At 38.3% G+C, this 20,471-nt stretch overlaps 1 protein-coding gene across 2 annotated transcripts in view; it reads left to right on the top strand.

The window, feature by feature from the left end:
* The window catches only part of CTNND2 (catenin delta 2), a gene marked incomplete at both ends in the record, with an annotated part of 995,918 nt that overhangs the window by 102,880 nt on the left and 872,567 nt on the right, over nt 1–20,471 (top strand). The window lies entirely within an intron of this gene.

Here is a 20,471-nt window from a genome sequence, read left to right as displayed (position 1 = left end):
CACAAAAATCAAATGGGCTTGAAGTCACGGGACTGCAGAGTCCATGAATGGGAAGGGGAGGGAGGGCAGAGTTGATTTTCAACGGGAAATCCTCCTCATTCACATTGAAATGTAGCATGCATTCCTTGAATACAGAAATTGTGAGAGGTGATGTATAAGCATGGACTAATGCAGGAAATAGGATTTTGAGTGTTTATTTTTATCACAAGTTAGTGCATGTCCATTAGCAGCTCGAGAATCAGAGGAACATCATTTTGCCCCGTCTCAAGGTAGACTTAGTAACAGTGGAGTTATGGGAGCAAGTGCTGATCGTGTTCTTTTAGGATAACATCTTTGTGATAATGAACATATTCGTAATGATAGTTAACACTTGTGTTCACCATGATAGGCATATTCCTGTGAGGTTTATGTATATAACTTCTTTATCCAACAACCTCTGAGATAAAGACTTTTATCACCCCCATTTTGGAAAGGAGACAAACAAATTCCAGAATGTTCAGTAGACACATCGCCCAGGGATGGAGACTCGGGGAAATAAACCCTGGAAAGGAGTGAGCATGAGTGACAAAATCATGTCGAACGTGTTTTGATTGCTGTGTTCTGCTGCATTAAATGTAATTTAGAGCCGGAGGTGGTGGCGCGCTGGTACTCCCAGCATTCTGGAGGAGGACCAGAGGATTGGGGTGTGTAGACAGCCTCAGCTCCTTGGTGAGGCCCTTCAACAACTCAGTGAGACCCTGTTTCAAAATGAAAAAAAAGGCTAAAACTAGGGCTGGGGGTATAGCTGGGAGGAACAGTGTCCCAGGATTCCATTCCCTTTACAAAAAAAAAAAAAAAAAAAAGGAAAATTAGATTCTAGGACGTCTCTCATTACTTTAAAGTTCCTTTAAGTATTTATTCTGGTTTCAGAGTGCCATATGGGCTCTGGCTATCATTTTCTATTGATTTTGTTACTTCAGATTGTTACAAATGTAAGAATTTTGTTGTTGTTGTTTCTTGGTAATAGGGTAATTCTACCTCTGAGGTATATCCTCAATCCTTTTATATTTTTTATTTTGAGACAAAATCTCACCAGGTTGCTGAGAGTCAGCAGGTTGCTGAGGCTGTTTCAGAACCTGTGATCCTCCTGCCTTAGTCTCCCACGTACTGAGATTATAGGCATGCCCCACCACATACAGCTGTAATGCATTTAAAAGTTGAGAAGACAATACAGAGAGTTCCCATATGACTCACCGTCTGTTCCCTCATTATGAACATCTCACATTAATGTGCCACATTTATTATAATTACAGATCAGCACTGATGCTTTATTATTACCTAAAATTCATATTGTAGCTTTTCTTAGGTTTTAGATTTTCTCTAGCTTCCGCACACTTTCTGTGACTGGCTAATTTCACTTAGCGTAATATTCTCAAGTTTCATCCATTTTTCTAGAAATGACATGATTGTGTTCTCTTTTATGAGTGAGTCAGATTCCATTGTATGTATATACCTAATCTAACACTCTGTTGATGGACATATGCTGGTTGCATAGTTTGGCTGTTATGATTTTGCTGCTGGAGACATGGAAATGCATGTATTTTTGTAGTAATTATACTTCAATTATTTTGAGAAGACCAAGAGTGGTATGACTGGGTCATATCATGACTCCATTGCTAATCTTTCAAGAAATCTCTTCACTGATTTCCATAGAGACAGTACTAATTTGCATTCGTAGCCACAGCATATAGTGCTGCCTATTTCCCCATATCTTCACCATCATTTAATATTGTTTGTATTTTTGATGATTGCCTTTCTAACTGGAGTTGGATACGATCTCAGTGTTGTTTTTATTTGCATTTCTGTGATTTCTAATGATGTTGAACATCGTTGGCCATTTGTATTTATTTTTTGAGAAATGCCTATTCAGACCTATTGCCCATTTTTTGATTGGGTTCTTTTTTGTTAGTATTGAATTTTGTAAGTTCTTTATATATCCTCTATCAGAGGAGTAGCTGGAGAAGAATTTCTCCCGTTTGGAAGGCTTTAAGTTCTTGATAGTCGGTAACCTATGGATATTTGTATATGTAACCATCTACACCTACATGAAGCTGTATATGAGTTCATGATGATGTTTCCCACTCTAGGCTATGCCCACCTAGATCCTTCTTGCTTCTTTCCCTTGTTTACATCTATCTTTCTGTTCCAGTACAGAGGAACCTGGTATAACCCTGCACCATCTATTTCTGTAATTTTTAAACTACAGGAAGCATGGAGCATGTCCACAGTTGATAACCCTACCTCCACATCAGCAAGATTACTATGATGAAAGAATTCATTTGCCTTTTATTCCTGCACTATCCACTCATGCTAAAAGTTTCTTTGGTCACCATCTGTTTTCTGGCCCCATTTAATGAGGTTGTATTATGAGTTGGATAACTTTGACATATTTGACATTCTATATTCAGATTCCTTGATGTCCCCAATAAATATTTTAGTTTGCATAGATTAAGCCTTACTTATGCTGTAAAGCTTTCTGAGATTTGGCAAATGCATCGTGTCATATTTAACTATTATAGTTTTGCGCAAAATATTTTCATTTCCCTAAAAACTACCCTTTGCTTCACCAATTAAACCTTTTTTTCTCTCCTTCCAAACCTCTGGCAACCACTGATCTTTTAAAGTTTTGCCTTTTCAGAATTTCATTCATTTTTGAAACCTTTTTTAAACTCTTTAGCTATATTCCAAATATTGTATGATTAATCATGAAATTTCTTACCCCAAAATTCACTGCAATAGACGTAATGCTTTTTTAGACCAAGTTCAACTTGAAATTACTGATTACTGAATAGTGATTTGATATTGTAGGATTATATTCTATTTTGATAATAAGTCCTCTAAGTTTACGCCTCTGTAACCTAGAATGATAGTTCTAGTTCTAAATAACACGGTGCAACTAAGCACTCACAGGAATATGCAGAAAACAATATTCAGTTGCCGTCTATGGAGATTTCTCAATTACATCCCCAGAGGGTACCAGGCATCCTCATTTCAAGTCTTCTTAGCTACACTCTTCCCCCAGAAGCTTTGCACAAATGGAAGCTATGATTGTGGAATTATCACAGGTAAGAAAAAGCCAGCGCTGACTTTACACATCTTTGTACCCCCTCCAGTCAGTCCATTCGCAGCTAAGGAAAAGCACAGGTTTTATTGTTAAGACATAAAGCCATGTGAGTTTCAAGAAACCCAGAAGCACTTGCTGTATCATGAGTTTGATGCTTCTCCCTGAGTAGATGTAGGGACCTCTGTTACTAGTGCCCAGGTGAGTGTTAATTCGCTCATTATTACATTTGTTCTGTATTGGCTGCGAAAATAAAACCCCGATGCACACTGAAACCAAAGCCCCACGCTTAACTGGTGCCTGTCAGCTCCCAAGACACTTTGCCAGCATGCTATTTAACGCAAACAACAACAACAAAGGCATGTGTTCGTTTTGGAAGATAAAATTGTAAGAGATAATTATGAAAGAGCAGCCCTGGAAGTAGCTAAACCTTATATTATTCCTGCAGGAAATTTGCTTCTTAAATACCTTCTTTCTTTTATCCCTGAGTAAAGCAAAGAATACCCTTATGACAAACAGCCACAAGGCCCTGCCAGCGCCGTCTCATTAGAAAATTAGCACGTTGCGACTAGTTAAGAGCAGTGTTTGCTGAGAGTAAGGAAAGTAAAAGAGGGGGCTCTAAAGTGTTTCTATGACTTTAAATATGATTTATAAAGTATCTTCTCCTTTGTCTTTGGGCTTGGCTGTAATGCTCCATTGGTAACGTCGGGTCTTCCCATAGCTGGAAATATTAGGAGAAAACGTTATTATTCTGCTAAAAGGGACCATCTCTGCCTAATTAGCTCAATTGGTTCCACTTTTATCAGCCATTATTTCACGAAGTGCAGGAGAGTCAAGTGCAAATATTGTTACAAAAGCTTCCTTAGTGAAGCAAAGGTGACGCTATTCTCTCCACTGTGACCTGGTACCTGGACGCTGTCTGGTACAAAAGGGACCACACGGTTGTCTTATGCATGGTTGAATGAGTGGAAAGACTCATGCTGGTCCCTTCCTCTGTACAACTAATGCTCATTGAAGCAGAGGCTTAATAGTATGCTTAATACATAGTCTGTGATTCCATGGCCATCATACTGAGTAGATCACATTTATATTGAATCTTGAAGGGTGTGTTTTCTGCTGTCTTATGTCTCATTAAGCACATTCTGAATCACGCAAACATTATCCAAAGTTAGCAACCCTGACATTTTTTTGAGGGGATGATTACTGTGGGTAATACCCAGGGGTATTCTACCTCTGAATTATACCCCCAGGCCTTTATAAATTTTGTTTTGAAACAGAGCCTTGCTAGGCTGCTGAGCGTCTTGCTACATTGCTGAAGTTGGTCTAGAATATTGGCCTCTCCTATCTCAGTGGCCCAAGCTCTGGGATCACAGGTGTGAGATGATACACCCAGCTGCGACCCTGGTATTTTTAATCCAGAACATATTGAATACCTTTGCCTATGGGTGTTCTAAATAATTGTGTACTGTAACAACTGTGACTACACAGGGAAGGCCAGACCTGATACTCTATAATGTGAGTATGTGAAAATTTAAATTCCACTCAACAAACATTTACTGAACAGCTGTATGTCAGGCTTCTTTTTTGTGAGTGGATGTGCTGGGGATTGAACCCAGGGAATTTTACCTAGGAGGTACTTACTATCGCAGGTCTTTTAAATTTATTTTGAAACAGAATCTCTGCTAAGTTCCTGAGGGTCTCAACCAAGTTACTAAGACTGGCCTCAAACCTCTGATCCTCCTGTTTTAGCCTCCGAAGTACTGGGGTTTTAGGCATGCCCAACTTCTGTAAAGGACTTGAACAAGCTTTATTTAATTTCATAATCTCAGTGACTCAGGAAGTTGATGTTATCACTCGCATTTTGGGGAAAGAACAACTGAGACAAAGAGGAATTAATTCAGTTGGCTTAAACAAAGTGATAAGTAGCTGAGTGGGCAGCCCTTTAAAGATTTTGAAATGTCAAACTACCACCTCGCCTATTCCTTCTTAGGATGCTGTAAGAGGGAGGCTGGCATACTAACAACGCACGGGGCATTTGACATGAGCCTGGATCTCGAGTTGCTGTTAGTGTGTTGTGGGACGTCACGTCCGCAAACTTTTCAAGCCTAACGTTGTCCCGGCAGACAGTACTTTCCCTGGTGCAGCTGAAGAGTCATGTAACTAATATATGTTGTTGCAAAGAAAATAAGCACATTGAAATTACTAACTGATAAAAAGTGGGAAGATAAGTTGATCAAAAGCTAGAGGAGATGGCTAAACATTTTGAAAACACACACCCATTTCTCAGAGAAGAAGAAGCAATACAAATTAATTAATTTTTATTAATTAAAAGATTAATACTAAGCCAGGAAATTCTACCACAAAACACAGGCAAAAATCAGCCAGACCTTCAGTCTGAGAGATTTTAAAAAAAGCACAAAGCATGTGGTAAATAAAAAAGAATATTGGGTTAAAATCACCAGTAATGTGATAATATATAACTATAGAAATTAGTATTATTGAACCGGAAATTAAATCCATGAGGTTGAAAATAAAGTCATGGATCAACTGCAGAATGTGAGAAACTGGTTAAAAGCTAAATAAATGCCTGGGAGATGATTTACCACCTAAAGGATAAAGCACTGGAGTCCAGACAGGGTGCTCTTCCTTTCAAGGTGACAGAACATAGGCTATTAGTTAGCCCAATAGTTCCAAACTATTTGGAACTATTAGCCCAGTAGTTCCAAAATGGAAAGGGAAGATGGTTTGACTTTAAGAGCATACTAGAATACTGAGAAAAACGGGAAAGGACAAGCCAGCGCAGAGATTTGCTCTTAACTTTATAGAGAGGGAAATAACTTATTACTATGTGGTAAGGTTGAAAATGAAAAATTTATAAGAATGAATACTTTGGGATAGTTTTTTAGATAATTAAAGGGGATTGTATATAATATCAGTATAAACATATATAGATAGGCGTTTATATATTATTCATTATATAATCACAAAATAGTATAAACTTAATATTCCACTTATGTTACATATTTACATATGTTTAAATATCATTTTAATGAAAAAATATGGAATAAATATGAAAAACTCACCTAAGCGATTCTCCAGAGAATAAGAACCATTTTTAACTTGGAATAGAAGGCTGTGCTATTGCTCTGGAAGTATACAGATGATGAATAGTAGTAATCCATGCAACTTTCATAAGATACCGTTTGGTATAGAAGAACCTAGGAAAATATAGTACATACTTAAAAACAACACAGAGTATAATTTAACAATAGCTTAACATCCTAGTGTTCACTGTAACTTTGTTTCACCCTAAGAAACAGATCAAAATAAAACAAGGTGAAAATTCAATCTGTCCCCCAAAAGATTTGATAATGGCAGAAGATTTCTTCCTCTTAGTCTACTGTAAAACGATATGGTGACGTAGTAGAAGCATTTTTTATGAAAGAAAAGATGACTCAATCAGAGCCACTGAAATATGAGGTAATTGGCAGTAAGCGTCAATGCATGTGGTTTACACAAGGAAATTCAAGAAACCAGGCATGGTGGCCCATGCCTATCATCCCAGTACTGGGGATTCTGAGACAGGAGGGTCGCACTTTGAGGATCAGCAACTCCAGCAACTTAGCGAGACTCTCAGAAACTTAACAGGACACTGTTTAAAAAAGAGAGAGAGCAGCCGGGCGTGGTGGCGCACCCTTGTAATCCGCGCGCTTGGGAGGCAGAGACAGGAGGATCGCGCGGGTTCGAAGTCAGCTGCACTGGCTTAAGAGACCCTGTTTCCAAAAATAAAATAGGTCTGGGAGTCTAGCTTGGAGGTAGAATGGCGAGAGAGAGAGAGAGAGAGAGGGAGAGGGAGAGGGAGAGAGAGGAGAGGAGAGGAGAGGAAAAGAGAGGAGAGAGCACTGGAGGTGTAGCTTGGAGGTAGAATTCTCTTGGGTTCAATCTTCAGTGTTCTCCCTAATTAAGTGAATAAATAAAAAAGAAAAAAATGGAAAAGAAAATCAAGAAATTTAATTGGAATTTATGTGTACTCCTTTGTTCAGGAACATTTCCCAGTGATCCATGTCATTTATCTTTGTATATAAATACAAAGCACACTTTATGTACCTTGAAGAAAAGGTAAAATAGTACTTCAAGAAATAGTTCTTGAGTGACAGGATGAAGTCTCTGAAACCCTTCTCCCTTTGCACACCTTTTCAAACTGCAGTTACATGGCCCCGGCCTTCCTTGATGCTTGAAACCCAAGTGTTTATAGCGCACTTTGAGTTAATTCAACAACTTGTGACTCCTCCGGCAAGCGAATTGCCCTCAGTGGTAAATAAAAATTCAAATGGCACTTACCTTTCTTCAGGAATTGACACAAAGCAGAGTTCTTCCATATGTACATTTTAAAACGTATTAATTTCATTGAAGCCAAAGCTGACTTCTTAGGGAAGAATTGCATCTTCCCAATACTGAAATCAACTCGCACTGTGCGGGTGTTATTTCTGTGTGTCTAGTACTAAGTTCCTTGGGGTGCAATATTACAGATGAAATGCATGAAGGAAAGCTGGCACGCTCATGTTTGAATGCTGCTCTTAATGTTTTATGAGAAAGTTGGGTTTTAATGGTTTAAAAATACATTGGTTTTTTTAAAATTTGCTTATTGAGGTTGAGATTTTTTTCTGTGGCATTACATTTCTGAAATATCAGGCTGTAAATACGTTGACCAGCTTCTTAAAAATATCTTTCACATACTTAAGACTGTTTCTGCTGGATTTTATTGAAGAAAAGTATTCATTGAAATGTGATTCCTTCCTCTGACTTATTCTCTAAAATCCTATACATTATAATTTCAAGCCACCATCATGGCTCATGCTTATAATCCCAGTACTTGGCAGGCTGTGACAGAGTCGAAGGTTTGAGGACAGCTTCAGCAATGTAGCAAGGGCTGGCAGTATGGCCGGGCGTGGTGGTGCACACTTGTAATCCCCGCGCTTGGGAGGCGTAGACAGGAGGAGGACCACGCAGGTTCAAAGCCAGCCTTGCTGGTGTAAGAGACCCTGTTTCCAAATAAAGTGTATGAAATGGGTTTGGGAGTATAGCCCGGAGGTAGAAGGGTTTCCAGGAACCCCAGTACTACCAAAAAAAAAAAAAAAAAAAAAAAAGGGAGGGGGCTGGCAGTATAACTCCGGCAGAGAATGCCCCTGGGTTCACTCCCCAGAACCAAATGGGCTAAATGAGCGACGTGGTGTGCAAATATGCCTCCACTATCTCGTACCCCATTAAGATGTATGACTCCAATGCACCAATAACAAATTAAACAAACAAAAGCAAAACAAAAAACAAAAAATTCATATTCTTTTGGGTAAATACTATATTCTCTAGCCTACTTATTTGCTGTTTAAATATTCACATGAAATTCCATTGCCCTTATATTTTTTTACATTTTTTTTGTGACACTGGGGGTGGAACCCAGGGGCCTTCTACCTCCTGGCTATACTCTCAGACCTATCTTATATTTTATTTGGAAACAGGGTCTCAATAAGTTGCTGAGAGCCTCACTACATAGCTGAGGCTGGCTTCGAACCTGTGCGATCCTCCTGTCTCAGCCTCCCAAGTGCAGGGATTACAAGTGTGCGCCACCACGTCCGGCTTGCCCTTAATTTCTAGTGACATTCTAATTCATTTATATATTTAAGACATTGCTTCAAGAAAATGCTGGATTACAATCATGATTTCTCTTTTAAATGGAGATATCATGACTATATTTCATAATTCATATTGCCCATTAGTTCTCCCTTGAAAAAGTTTTATATTATCACTCAACTTTACAAATAAATGCTCATACATTACAGGTTTCACAAGTGAGTAACTTGAGGTTAATAGCGGTTAACCTACTCAAAGCACACTCAACAAGGACAGAAAATATTGAAAACCAGGAGCCAGTTTTGAGTGTTTCACGTTTCTGAGGCAGCAGTCTTGACCATGAGTGAAATCTCCTGTTTCTGCCTTTCAATTCTGAGCTTAAAATCAAGTTCACTTAGGTCATGAACAACACAGATTCCTGTGACCATGATTTACACTATGTTTTATTCACTCCATAAAATGTTTACAGTATGGTTCAATATAAAACTGTTTAAAGCAATATTTTTCTGCTGAGTACTTATGTCGAAGAGACATTTACAACCATGTAAACCTATCTTTGTGGAAAATGTCATTAATGTATGTGGCTTCAAAGGTATACACACACACACACACACACACACACACACACACACCCCTAATTTGTGGTTACCACCAGAGTAAAAGGGTAACATACAAGAAAATATTTTCCATAAAAAGAGGAGTAGCATTTAAAATGGTAAATTAATATCTGTTCAAAAAACATAAGTTATTATAACATTTTTTCTTTTTACTTTTGCTTTGTGCTACACAAAGCTACATCAAAAGTATTTTTGTTGTTATTGTTGTTGTTATTACATAGAAACCTACAGAAAAAAAACTATTAAAATATTGTAGGCTTACTGTGGAGGATTTATGATGTCTATAAGTCCAGCAACTATAATATAAATTTAAACTTAGAATGTATAAGCCGGGCGTGGTGGCGCACGCTTGTAATCCTCGCGCTTGGGAGGCGGAGACAGGAGGATCGCGCAGGTTCGAAGCCAGCCGCGCTGGCTTAAGAGACCCTGTTTCCAAAAATAAAATAGGTATGGGAGTGTAGCCCGGAGGTAGAAGGGCTTCCAGGAACCCCAGTACCACCAAAAAAAAAAAAAAAAAAAAAAAAAAAAAAAAAAAAAAAAAAAAGAAAGAAAAAGAAAAAAAAGAGAAAAAACTTAGAATGTATAGATGGAGAAAAATATTATTCATTTATTTATTTAGTTATTTTTTATGGTACTGAGGATGGACCCAGAAGCATTTTACCTCCAACTTAGAGCTCCAACCCTATTTTAGTTTTTATTTGGCAAAAAGGTCTTGCTACATTGCTGAAAGCCTCACTAAGTTGCTGAGGCTGGCCACGAACCCGTGATCATTCTGTCTCGGCCTGCCAAGTATTGGGATTACAGGCATGTACCACAAAGCCTGGTTTGGAAAATAACAATTAAATCTCCAAATTTCATAGTGCTAACTTTTTAAAATATTAAGAAAATTATTGCCAAGCAAATTGGAAAATATTTTCATAATTGTACTATAAATTTTCCCACATGCAGAAATAAATAAAGATTTATTTATTTATTTATTTATTATTTTTATTTATTATTGCACATTGAACCTAGGGACTGTCTACCATTGAGTTGTACTGCCAGGTATTTTTATTTTTTATTTTTTTATTTTGAAACAGAGTCTTGCTAAAATTCTGAGGCTGACTTGGAACCTGTGATCCTCATGTCTCAGCCTCCCAAGTACTAGGATCAGATAAGTAATGAGGAAGGTAGAAAGTTAAGGATAAGTTATTTGATGACATATTTATTGCTCAATGTTTTAGTTTGGGTTCATGTGTTTGCAATTGATCATTAAATAAAATAGCTATGCATTTTGTCCTTTATTATAATTTTGTTGAATTAATACCATTAAGCCCTAAATCTTGGAATACACTGAAAACAAGGGACAAATGAATCCCTTTTATTCTTGCCCCAATTTGGGAGGCCTGGCTGGAGGCCAGGACCGTTGTCTTCCTCTGGTGAGGTGCAAACCGGAGCTGCCTGTGAGGTTAACAGGTGTGCAAAGTAATGCTGATACCAGAATCATCGATGATCATTCATTTAATTAAAGTACACAGCAATGACTTTCACAAGTCTATTCCCAGTTACTTCGTCAAGACATCTCATTTGGGAAATGAGTGTTTTTAGGGTTAATCTGAATTTAAAAAACAAAGAACAACTTTTATTTTCTCAGTTACATTTGCCATTTTCAGGATATTTAATGGCTCTTTTCCTGATTTGTCTTTTTACTGCTATTAGTAATGAGATAACTACAAACACAGACTGGTGTTTATGAATGCTAGTTTTTACAAAAGTCCTTACTCTGTGTAAGTCAAAGAAAAAATAATGATGGTCACATCCCACTGTTGAGAGTTTATTTTATAAGTTATGCCAATATAAGTAACACCTAATCTATCTTTTATTTGCTAAGAGATTTTGACGATTTCTACCACTGTTCAGTTTTAGCAGCAAGATGTTTTCCTATGCTATGGAAAGTTTTGGAACATACATAGAAGAAAATTTGTTGTGCAAATTGATATTTTGTTTTCATATGGAATTTTGTGATAGTAACCATTGGAAGAATTAAGACATGCTACAAAAGTCTCTATTTCACATGATTTTATGGATATTATTTCATTTACTAAAAGAACACATTGTGACCGTTATATTTAAAACTGGCAAATATATGTTTAGAATTACTATGTGACCATGAAGGAAAGCGTTAAGAAAAAATTCAGTTTATATGACAAGACATTCTTTTAGCAGTATTGTGAGTATTGTGAGTATAACAGTTCAAAATACCTATTGCTTGGAAGTTGTTCTTGTTGGTAAATATGCTGCAATATTCCTAGAAATATACACCTCTCAGACCAACTCCAGGGGAAGGACATGGCCCATGATACATACTATTCAGAACAAAATATTGCAAAAAATCTCTTAGAAAGCTCAGGCTGGGTATAGACCAGGACATGCAGCCTGAGTGGTTGGCACAATAAATGGTCTCCAGAGACAGCCATGCCCTAGTCCTGGAAACTGAGGAAATGTGAGCGCACATGGTGATGGGGTTTAGGGTTGTGAATTGGATTGAAGTTGGGCTGAGATGAACCTGGGTTATCCTAGGGGACCTAATATAAAAGCATGAGTTTCTAAAAGCTGAGAATCTTCCCAGGCTGTAGCCATAGAGAGCTGAAGAATGAGGGAGAGTCACAAAAAGACTCAACCTGCTACTGAAGTTCAGAGGCTAGGAGCAAAGGAATGCAGGCTTCCTCCACCACCAGGTCCTCAGCTCCAGCAGAGAACACAGCCCTTGATCCACCCTGCTGAGACTTGTGTTGGGCTTTGGACCTAAATGACTGTAATGTAATGAGTCACTAATTCTATGCTTATTCTATTTATTTTCCATCAGCAGTACAAAACTTATTGGGATATAGAGAGTCCGATGTTCCATGTTGAATGGATGAATGGCATTTTTTATTTTAAAATACCACATTCTCCTTCCCAAGATATCTCTGTCTCCATCTTCCTTAGCCGCTGGCTGTGTGAGGGTCAGTCCATCATTTGAATCTGGGTCAGTTAATTTCTTTCTTCTCCCCTGGCCACCCTTCCATCACCGCCACTCTACCTTTAACCTGGGTTACTGAGGCTACCTAGTACCTGGTGTCCATAGCCAGCTCCACCCTTAGCTCCTCCCACCCATTACGTATGGTGTCATGGGCCCTGAAGTCAACTCGCTGATGTCAGCACTCTTCGGTGTAAAATCCTCCATGCTTTCTCATCATGCAAAAGATGGAGCATGTCTCTCCTGGGATCTCTTGATTCTAGACTTTCATGTCTTCCCTGTGGAACATCCTCTCCTGCTGGCTTGGTACTTCTCCGCCAAAGTATGACGTCCTTGAGAAACCTTTCCTGATCATCTAAATACAGTAGTTCCCTTTATCTGTGGTATCATGCTCCAGAGTTTCAGTTACCTGTGGGCAGTCTGAGTCCAAAAGTACTAAAGGGAAAATTCTGGAAATAAGTAAGTTTCAAACAATTTTATTACTGCATGTTGTCATGATTGTTCTATTTTGTTGTTAGTTGCTGTTTAGTGTCTTTCTGTGCTTAATCCACAAATTAAAATTTACCATAGGCATGTAGATGTAGGACAAAAACTTGTGTAGGGTGTGTTACAATGCATGGTTTCTTTGGGGTTTGTGGAAAGTATCCTCCCTGGATACCAAATCCTATAGAATTGATGGCCTTGTATGTAATTCTATCTAATTCCCTACACTGGTAGAATTAAGAACTTCCTGCTCACCACCGGACTGCAGAACTGAGTATAGTATTACACACAGTAGGGTGACTCGAATTTGTTTGAAAATTGGATGAGTTAATAAATTAACAGAGTGTCTTAACTTACAGTGTTTCTTGCAAATTGCATTAGATTCTGATGCAGAGAATTCAAAAATATAGGAGAAGATATGAACTAATAAGTACAAATCCAGTATAGTTTGAAAGGAAAAGAATAGTAAGGGACTTTTCTATGGGGCTAATAACATGAAGTTTCCTGTGTTGAGCATATTAATTACTATTAAAAGAGTTTAAACCATTCTAGGTACATAAGCCTATTTAAGTAGATATCCTTACCCAGAAAGCCGTAGTGCATGCAAATGGGGAAACCCCATCTGCTTGGGTCCTAATATTTATTTCATATCCTGTCAATCACTCCTTCACTGGAGAAAAGATGGTATAAAATTGAATTTTTTAAATGACTGGTATTGATAATTCTAGCTCCCTACTGGTTTGCAAATTCTCATCTTCAATCCTGTTTAAAAATATGCCTTTCTTGTGCACAAAGATTAAATATGCTTTCATATTTTAAATTAATTCCAAGTACTTAAAAATATACCAAACAGGGAAAATCTACAGATGACAAAGCAGACCAAAGAAAGGAATACAAATTCACCCAGCAAGACTCCATACTTCAGGCTAGCGCTCATTGATCTAAGACTGCTCTGATCTCTTACGGCATGGAACATCTGCACACACGATTTAGCACCTAATTACACACCATTTTGTCTCAGTAACCACTGCATTTTAGTTTCACAAATTATTTTTTTCAGTTACTAATTTTTCAACAAGCTAATAGAACAAAGAAACATAAACCTCATGGATGTCAAAGACTTCTCTAGGCACATTTGTCCATCCCTGTCCCAGAAATAAAAGAGAATTAATATGGGAAAGTTGACAGTAAATGAAAAAATATCAGTTTCAGGAGTTGGAATACCACGGATGTGGTGGCACATGGCTGTAAGCCCAATACTCGGAGTGCTGCAACAGGCAGGTTTGAGGCTAGCTTTAGCAACTTAACAAGACTCTCAGCAACTTAGCAAGACCCTGCTTCAAATTAAAAAATATATATAAAGTAGCACTGTAGGTGTAGCAAGAATGCCCCTGGTTTCAAAAACCGGTACCAAAAAAATAAAAAATAAAAAAGTTTGAGTGAGTAATGCACTGGCTGGACGGATAAGCTGTGGATCAGCAAATATAGAAAGAACTATAACACTCCACACTTCACCGAAAACAATGTTCCTTAGCAATAAATAGAAAATAATTTATGCCATGAGCATGGGTTGACACTAACACTACTGTGAAAACTTAATCCTGAAAAGTAAAGTCCAGGAGAGCCTAGTGTTGGAAGTAAACGTTTGCAAACACTCACTTCCATAAGCATGTCAGCCAGTATCATTGGCTGGTGACTGAATGCTGTCCAAATGTGTCAGTGCGGCTCTGTCAAAGGACCCTGAAGTGAGTAGCTTAGAACAACAGAAATTGACTTTCTCATAGTCTTGGAGGCCAGAAATTCAAGATCAGGGAGTCAGCAGGACCATGCTTTCTCAGAAGGTGATGGGGAAAGCATTTGTCCCAGGCCCGTCTCTCAGCATCTCCTGTTTCCTTGGCTGGTGGTGTTAGAACTCTAGTCTTCACCTGGAGCATCTCTTGGATTCCAGAGTCTCCTCCTTCAGAAGGGCACTGGTTGGATTAATCCAACTCCAGTATGAACACTTTAAAAATATTTTAAATTTGTATTTATTTATTTTTATTTTATTTCAATATTTTGCAGTATTGGGGATGGAACCCGGGGGCATTCCACCTCTGAGCTACGCCCTCAGCCCTCTTTGTTATTATTTATTTTGAAACAGGGTCTCACTGAATTGCAAAGGGCCTCACTAAGTAGCTAAGGCTGTCCATGAACCCAGATCTTCCTGTCTCATCCTCCCAAATGCTGGGATTACAAATGTGCACCACCATGCCCAGCTTTGTATTTATTTTTTATTTTATTTTATTTTATTTTTGTCCTGAGGACTGAACCCAGGGGCATTCTACCTGTGAGCTACACCTACATCGCTTTTTAATTTTTATTTTTACAAGCATGTGCCACCATGTCCGGCTCCCTATCACCACTTTTAATGCTAGGAAATATCTGGTACTTTTCAGATGAGAAGAAAACCACAGGTTAATTTTTATTTTATTTTCATTATTTTATTTTTTTGGTGGTACTGGGGTTCCTGGAAGCCCTTCTACTTCCGGGCTACACTCCCAGACCTATGTTTTTTTATATTTTTATTTGGAAACAGGGTCTCTTAAGCCAGCGAGGCTGGCTTCGAACCTGCGCGATCCTCCTGTCTCCGCCTCCCAAGTGCGGGGATTACAAGCGTGCGCCACTACGCCCGGCTAATTTTTATTTTTAAAACAAGATCTCACTAAATTGCTGAGGCTGGTCTCAAACCTGTGATCCACCTGTTTCAGCTCCCCAAGTATTGAGATTCCAGGTGTGCGACACCATGCCTAGCTGAACACTATTACATAATTGCCTCTGCAACAACCAAATGAATTTATATCGATGTGTTGGGGATTGTACTGTAACATATGAATTTTGGAAGAATACAATTTAATACATAAGCAGTGCTACATGTGAAACTAAGAAGTCAAGCGTGAGTGAAGATAGTTTGGATTGAACAATTAGAAGAATGGAATTTCCTTCACTGAGAAAGGAAAAACTGAATGGAGCCAAGAGATGGGCCTTGTCAAATCTCCAGCCCCAAGAAGACTGCCTTGGATGGACTCACGTTGGGAGTTTAAGTCTGTACTGTGGACAGCGTATCATACACCCCTAAAACAATAAACCTTAAAGTACTTATCTGTTCTCTTCTTTTGAAATTTTTATATTTTATCGGTGCGCTGTAGTCTTACATCATAATGTTTTCCATACTAATAGTGACTTGCATGCACACAGCACGTGGTGGGCTCTTCCCCAGCTCTGTTTCCACCCCATCCCTTCCCCACACAGGAAATGGAGATGGACCTTGTTATTCTCACATATGCGCATGTTAGAAGAAGTGTTTCCTTCATTAATTCTCTTCCACTCCCCCTATGTCTGCTGTGCGGGGCAAGTTATGAAATTGATTACACAAGATAATTTTTAGCTACCTAAAGCATTTCTAATTTGACTTAAAATGAATCACTGGTAAATCATATGTCTTACAGACTTCTGCAAATGTGGGTTATTTTCCTCTGTAAATGAATGCAGCTTATGCATTTTATTCCTGAGATAGTTTATTATTTGAAGCCTCTTTTTTTGGCAAGAGTTTGTTGGCTGTGAATGGGACCTGGCAGGGAAGCGTTCCTTGGGGAATGAGGGAATGGAAGCAGAAGAGAAGCTTTGTGCTGTGCTTGAGTATTTTTCTTTTAAGAGGACATTGCTGTTTTATTGGTGGAAGTAACCATGGAATTGGATAATTAAAAGGAAGAATAAGCAAAATTCTAAGTGACAAGAAGTGAGAATTTTATAAAGAGCTGTGTGTAGCATGAATAATATCTTGAACACTCAATTCATTGGCCTGGATATGTTTCCGCTTAGACTTCTGCAGTAATCATACTGAAAGGTCCGCAGGCTTTCATGCCTGCACACAAAGATGTGGGGAGGGGTGTCCCACGATTTTCCCCTCCTCTTATATTAGGAGATCATGTGCTAATTCTATGTTCATAGCTTCACTGATATAATGTACATTTTTAAATTATTTGAAAATGAAAAGCATGAAGTGAGCTTCAGAACTAATTTTGATAGTGAGGAATTTATGCTAAGGACTTTTTAATACTTCTATTAATGCTGTGCAGTTTTACATCACAATGAATGCATTCTACCTGCAGGCCACACTCCCAGCCCTTTTTATTTTTATTTTGAAAGAGTGTCTTGCTAAATTGCTGAGGATTTTGCAAAGTTGCCCAAGCTGTTCTATAATCTACTATTCTCCTGTCTCAGCTTCTCAAGTACTGAGATTACAGGTGTGCTCCACTGCACCTGGCTGCTAAGAATCCTTCATGGTGGATATTTTTTAAATGTATAGTCATTCGGCTTGCTTTAATATGTATCCATTTAAATGGCTTCAAGCATGCATGTATGTATTTTTAAAAATAAAATTGAATCTTGTTGTCCAAATCAGTCAGCATTGCCCGTCAGTTTTTGAGGGTAGAACATTGCAATAATCATTATCAGTCCTTCCTCACTATGTAATTAGAGCACTGAATTTGGCAGGAGTTCCTTCATTTAAGCTGATTAACATCAGAGAATGAAAACTTTGAGACTGCACGGTCAAGAGAAGAGAAAAGAGAATTGATGGGAGGAAATTCTGGTTTTCTTCCCAGATTCAGAATAGCTCTATCCTATGACTTGTACGGCAAGTCAATTAATTCTATTTGTAGAAGGTGAAACGCAGTCCCCCGCTTTCTCGGCATGGCATCCATATCCTTGAGCCTGTTTGACCAGTGTGTGACTAGCATGACTGCTTTTTGCTTGCCTTCTGATCAATATAGTGAAGATCTACTTTGCTTTACTCATAATCAGAAAATAGGGAATGATGAGAAGGCCAGAATTCCGAAGGTTGATATTGATGCCCTCAAGAACGTATGGATTCTCAAGCATAGCAGTAATGAGTTGATTGGGCAAAGTTATAAAATAATGTGAACGAATCTGAATGCTCGAGGTACATTTTCTTGCCACTCTCAAAGCAGTATTATGTGAGAGATTGTGCTTGTGTTCCTGTGCTTCCACAAAACTATGTTCTTCTGCAGTATTTGCCAAATACATCAGCAAAGCTATGTAGCATGTGAAAGTGTAACCATTACTCTGAAATTGATGAGACATTGCTATAATGTAGGTAGTTCTTCACCACAATGAGCCACCATGGCACAAATGGCTGTCTCCTCTTCCACCTGCTGGCCCTGGCTGGTGCTCAGTTCAGAGCTTGTCCCTGCTTTCATTCTAGAACAGAGAGCATTTGACTTAATATAAACATGTTCTTGTTGCTGGTGTTAGACCATCTTCCTCCTTGTTTACTCTGTTGACATCCTGAATCTCTAAGCTCTTCCCTGGCCTTGATTCATGAAACCACTTTCCCCAGGTCTGCTGGAGCAAAGTAGCATCAGCGGGGTGGCTTTATACAACTAAATATATTACTGTCGCCTCTGAAGGACTCAAGTCCTAGATCAAGGTTTTGGCTGAGCCTTGCTCCCTCTGAAGCCCATAGAAGGGAATCTTTTAATGCCTCTTCAGCTTCTGGCTTGTCTTTATGCTCTTGTCTACATGCTCTACCTCTGTCTTTATGTGGCAATCTCCCATATGTCACTAACTTAACAAAGATTTCAGTCATATTGGGCCTGGCCCATCCCACTCCAGTGTGACCTAGTCTTAACAAATTACATCTGCAAAAATACTATTTTCCAATAAAGTCACAATGGGAGGCACTGAGGAGGTAGGCCCTCGGTATCTTTACAAGGGACAAAGGTCAACTCCTAGCACTTGTCTCTTTGGGCTCCTAACTGCCAACTGGCTGTCATTTATTTCTCCAGCAGACTGTCTCAGAATCCAGGTTATACTTCTGGTAACCACTTGTTCTCACAACTCTACAAGGAAGTCTCTGTTTTAGGCCTGATATTTATATGCTTTCCCTGTAAATTCCCATGTATCATTCGACATGAGAGAGACCAAGGATGAAATATTGGAACAGATATTTATATCCACATTCATTAAGAAACATCATCACCATCACTATTTGTGGAAAACCTTGTATATCTAGATACTCTATGAACATTATTTACTCAACCTTTACAACAGCCTCAGAGTAGGAATTGCTTCTGTTTTCTAGAGAACAGAGAGCTAAACTCATAATGGGTCACATCAGAACTGAATCAAAACTAACAATGCTCATAACGTATCTCCTTGGAGTCACCACACATGCCGAGTTCTAGGACTGCATTTTGGAATTTTTTTTTTTTTATGTAACGAGTGACAAGCTCATGGTGAACACTAAGAGGATGGAACAAAATGTAGGGTGAGAGTTAACGTGACACATCAGTAACACAAAGTCATGTTGAGTAACCAAGGAAAGATCATTTTAGAGCAACTTAGAATTTACATAAATAAAATAGGACTCTAGTACCTCAATGGACATGGCAAACAATAAATTAAATTTTATATCAACCTTACCTTTAAATATTGCAGCAAAATTTCCACATAAAATCCAATCCACAAGTGTTAACAGTAATCATAGCAAAGTGAGTTTTTTTTTTCCCATAAATGTAAGGATGACTCAACATTATAAGTCTTATGAGTAAATTTAGTAAAGTAATATTCATCAGAAGAAAACCTTTATGGTCTTCTCAACAGATGCCCCAAAATGTACTTGATAAAGAAAATTCAATATATAATCATGATTTAAAAATAATTCTCTTAGCAGAATAGCATAGAAAGGAAATTCTTTATTTCTTAAAAAGTTTACAATCAGAATATTATAGTAATCAGTGAAATATTAGCATAGAAAGGAATTTCTTTAATTTCTTAAAAAGTTTACAATCAGAATATTATAGTAATCAGTGAAATATTAGTTCTTCCCTAGGCAGACTGATCAGTGGAACAGAATAGAAGATACAGAAACAAACCCACACATCTATAGTCAACTGATCTTTGACAAAGGGGACAAACTCATATGCTGGAGAAAAGACAGCCTTTTCAACAAATGGTGCTGGGAGAACTGGCTATCCATTGGTAGAAAGTTGGATCTGAATCCTTACTTCTTACCATGCACAGGAATCAATTCAAGATGGATCAAAAACTTAGAAATTAGACTAGAGACTGTGAAATTATTAGAGAAAGGCATAAGATCTACACTCCAACATATAGGTACAGGGAATAACTTTCACAATAAGACTTCCAAAGCGCAGGGAATTAAAGCAAGAATTAATAAGTGGGATCTCTTCAAATTAAAAAGTTTCTTCTCATCAAAGTAAACCATCACAAACCTAAAGAGAAGCCTACAGAATGGGAGAAGATCTTTACCAGCCACCACTCTGATAGGGGGCTAATATCTAGAATATACAAATAGCTTAAAAGACTCTACACTAGCAAAACAAACAACCCAATCAAGAAATGGGCAACTGAAATGAATAGACATTTCACAAAAGAAGAGATACAAATGGCCAATAGATACATGAAAGATGTTCAACATCACTAGCCATTAGGGAGATGCAAATCAAAACTACGCTGAGATTCCATCTAACCCCAATCAGAGTGGCAAACATAAAGAAATCAAACAACCACAATTGCTGGCGAAGATGTGGGGGGAAAAGGAATTCTTTTACACTCTTGGTGG

The sequence above is a fragment of the Muscardinus avellanarius genome (genome assembly GCF_963383645.1).
Source record: "Muscardinus avellanarius genome assembly, chromosome: 1".
NCBI classification, from domain to species: Eukaryota; Metazoa; Chordata; class Mammalia; order Rodentia; family Gliridae; genus Muscardinus; species Muscardinus avellanarius.
This window is presented reverse-complemented; position numbering and strand designations above follow the sequence as displayed.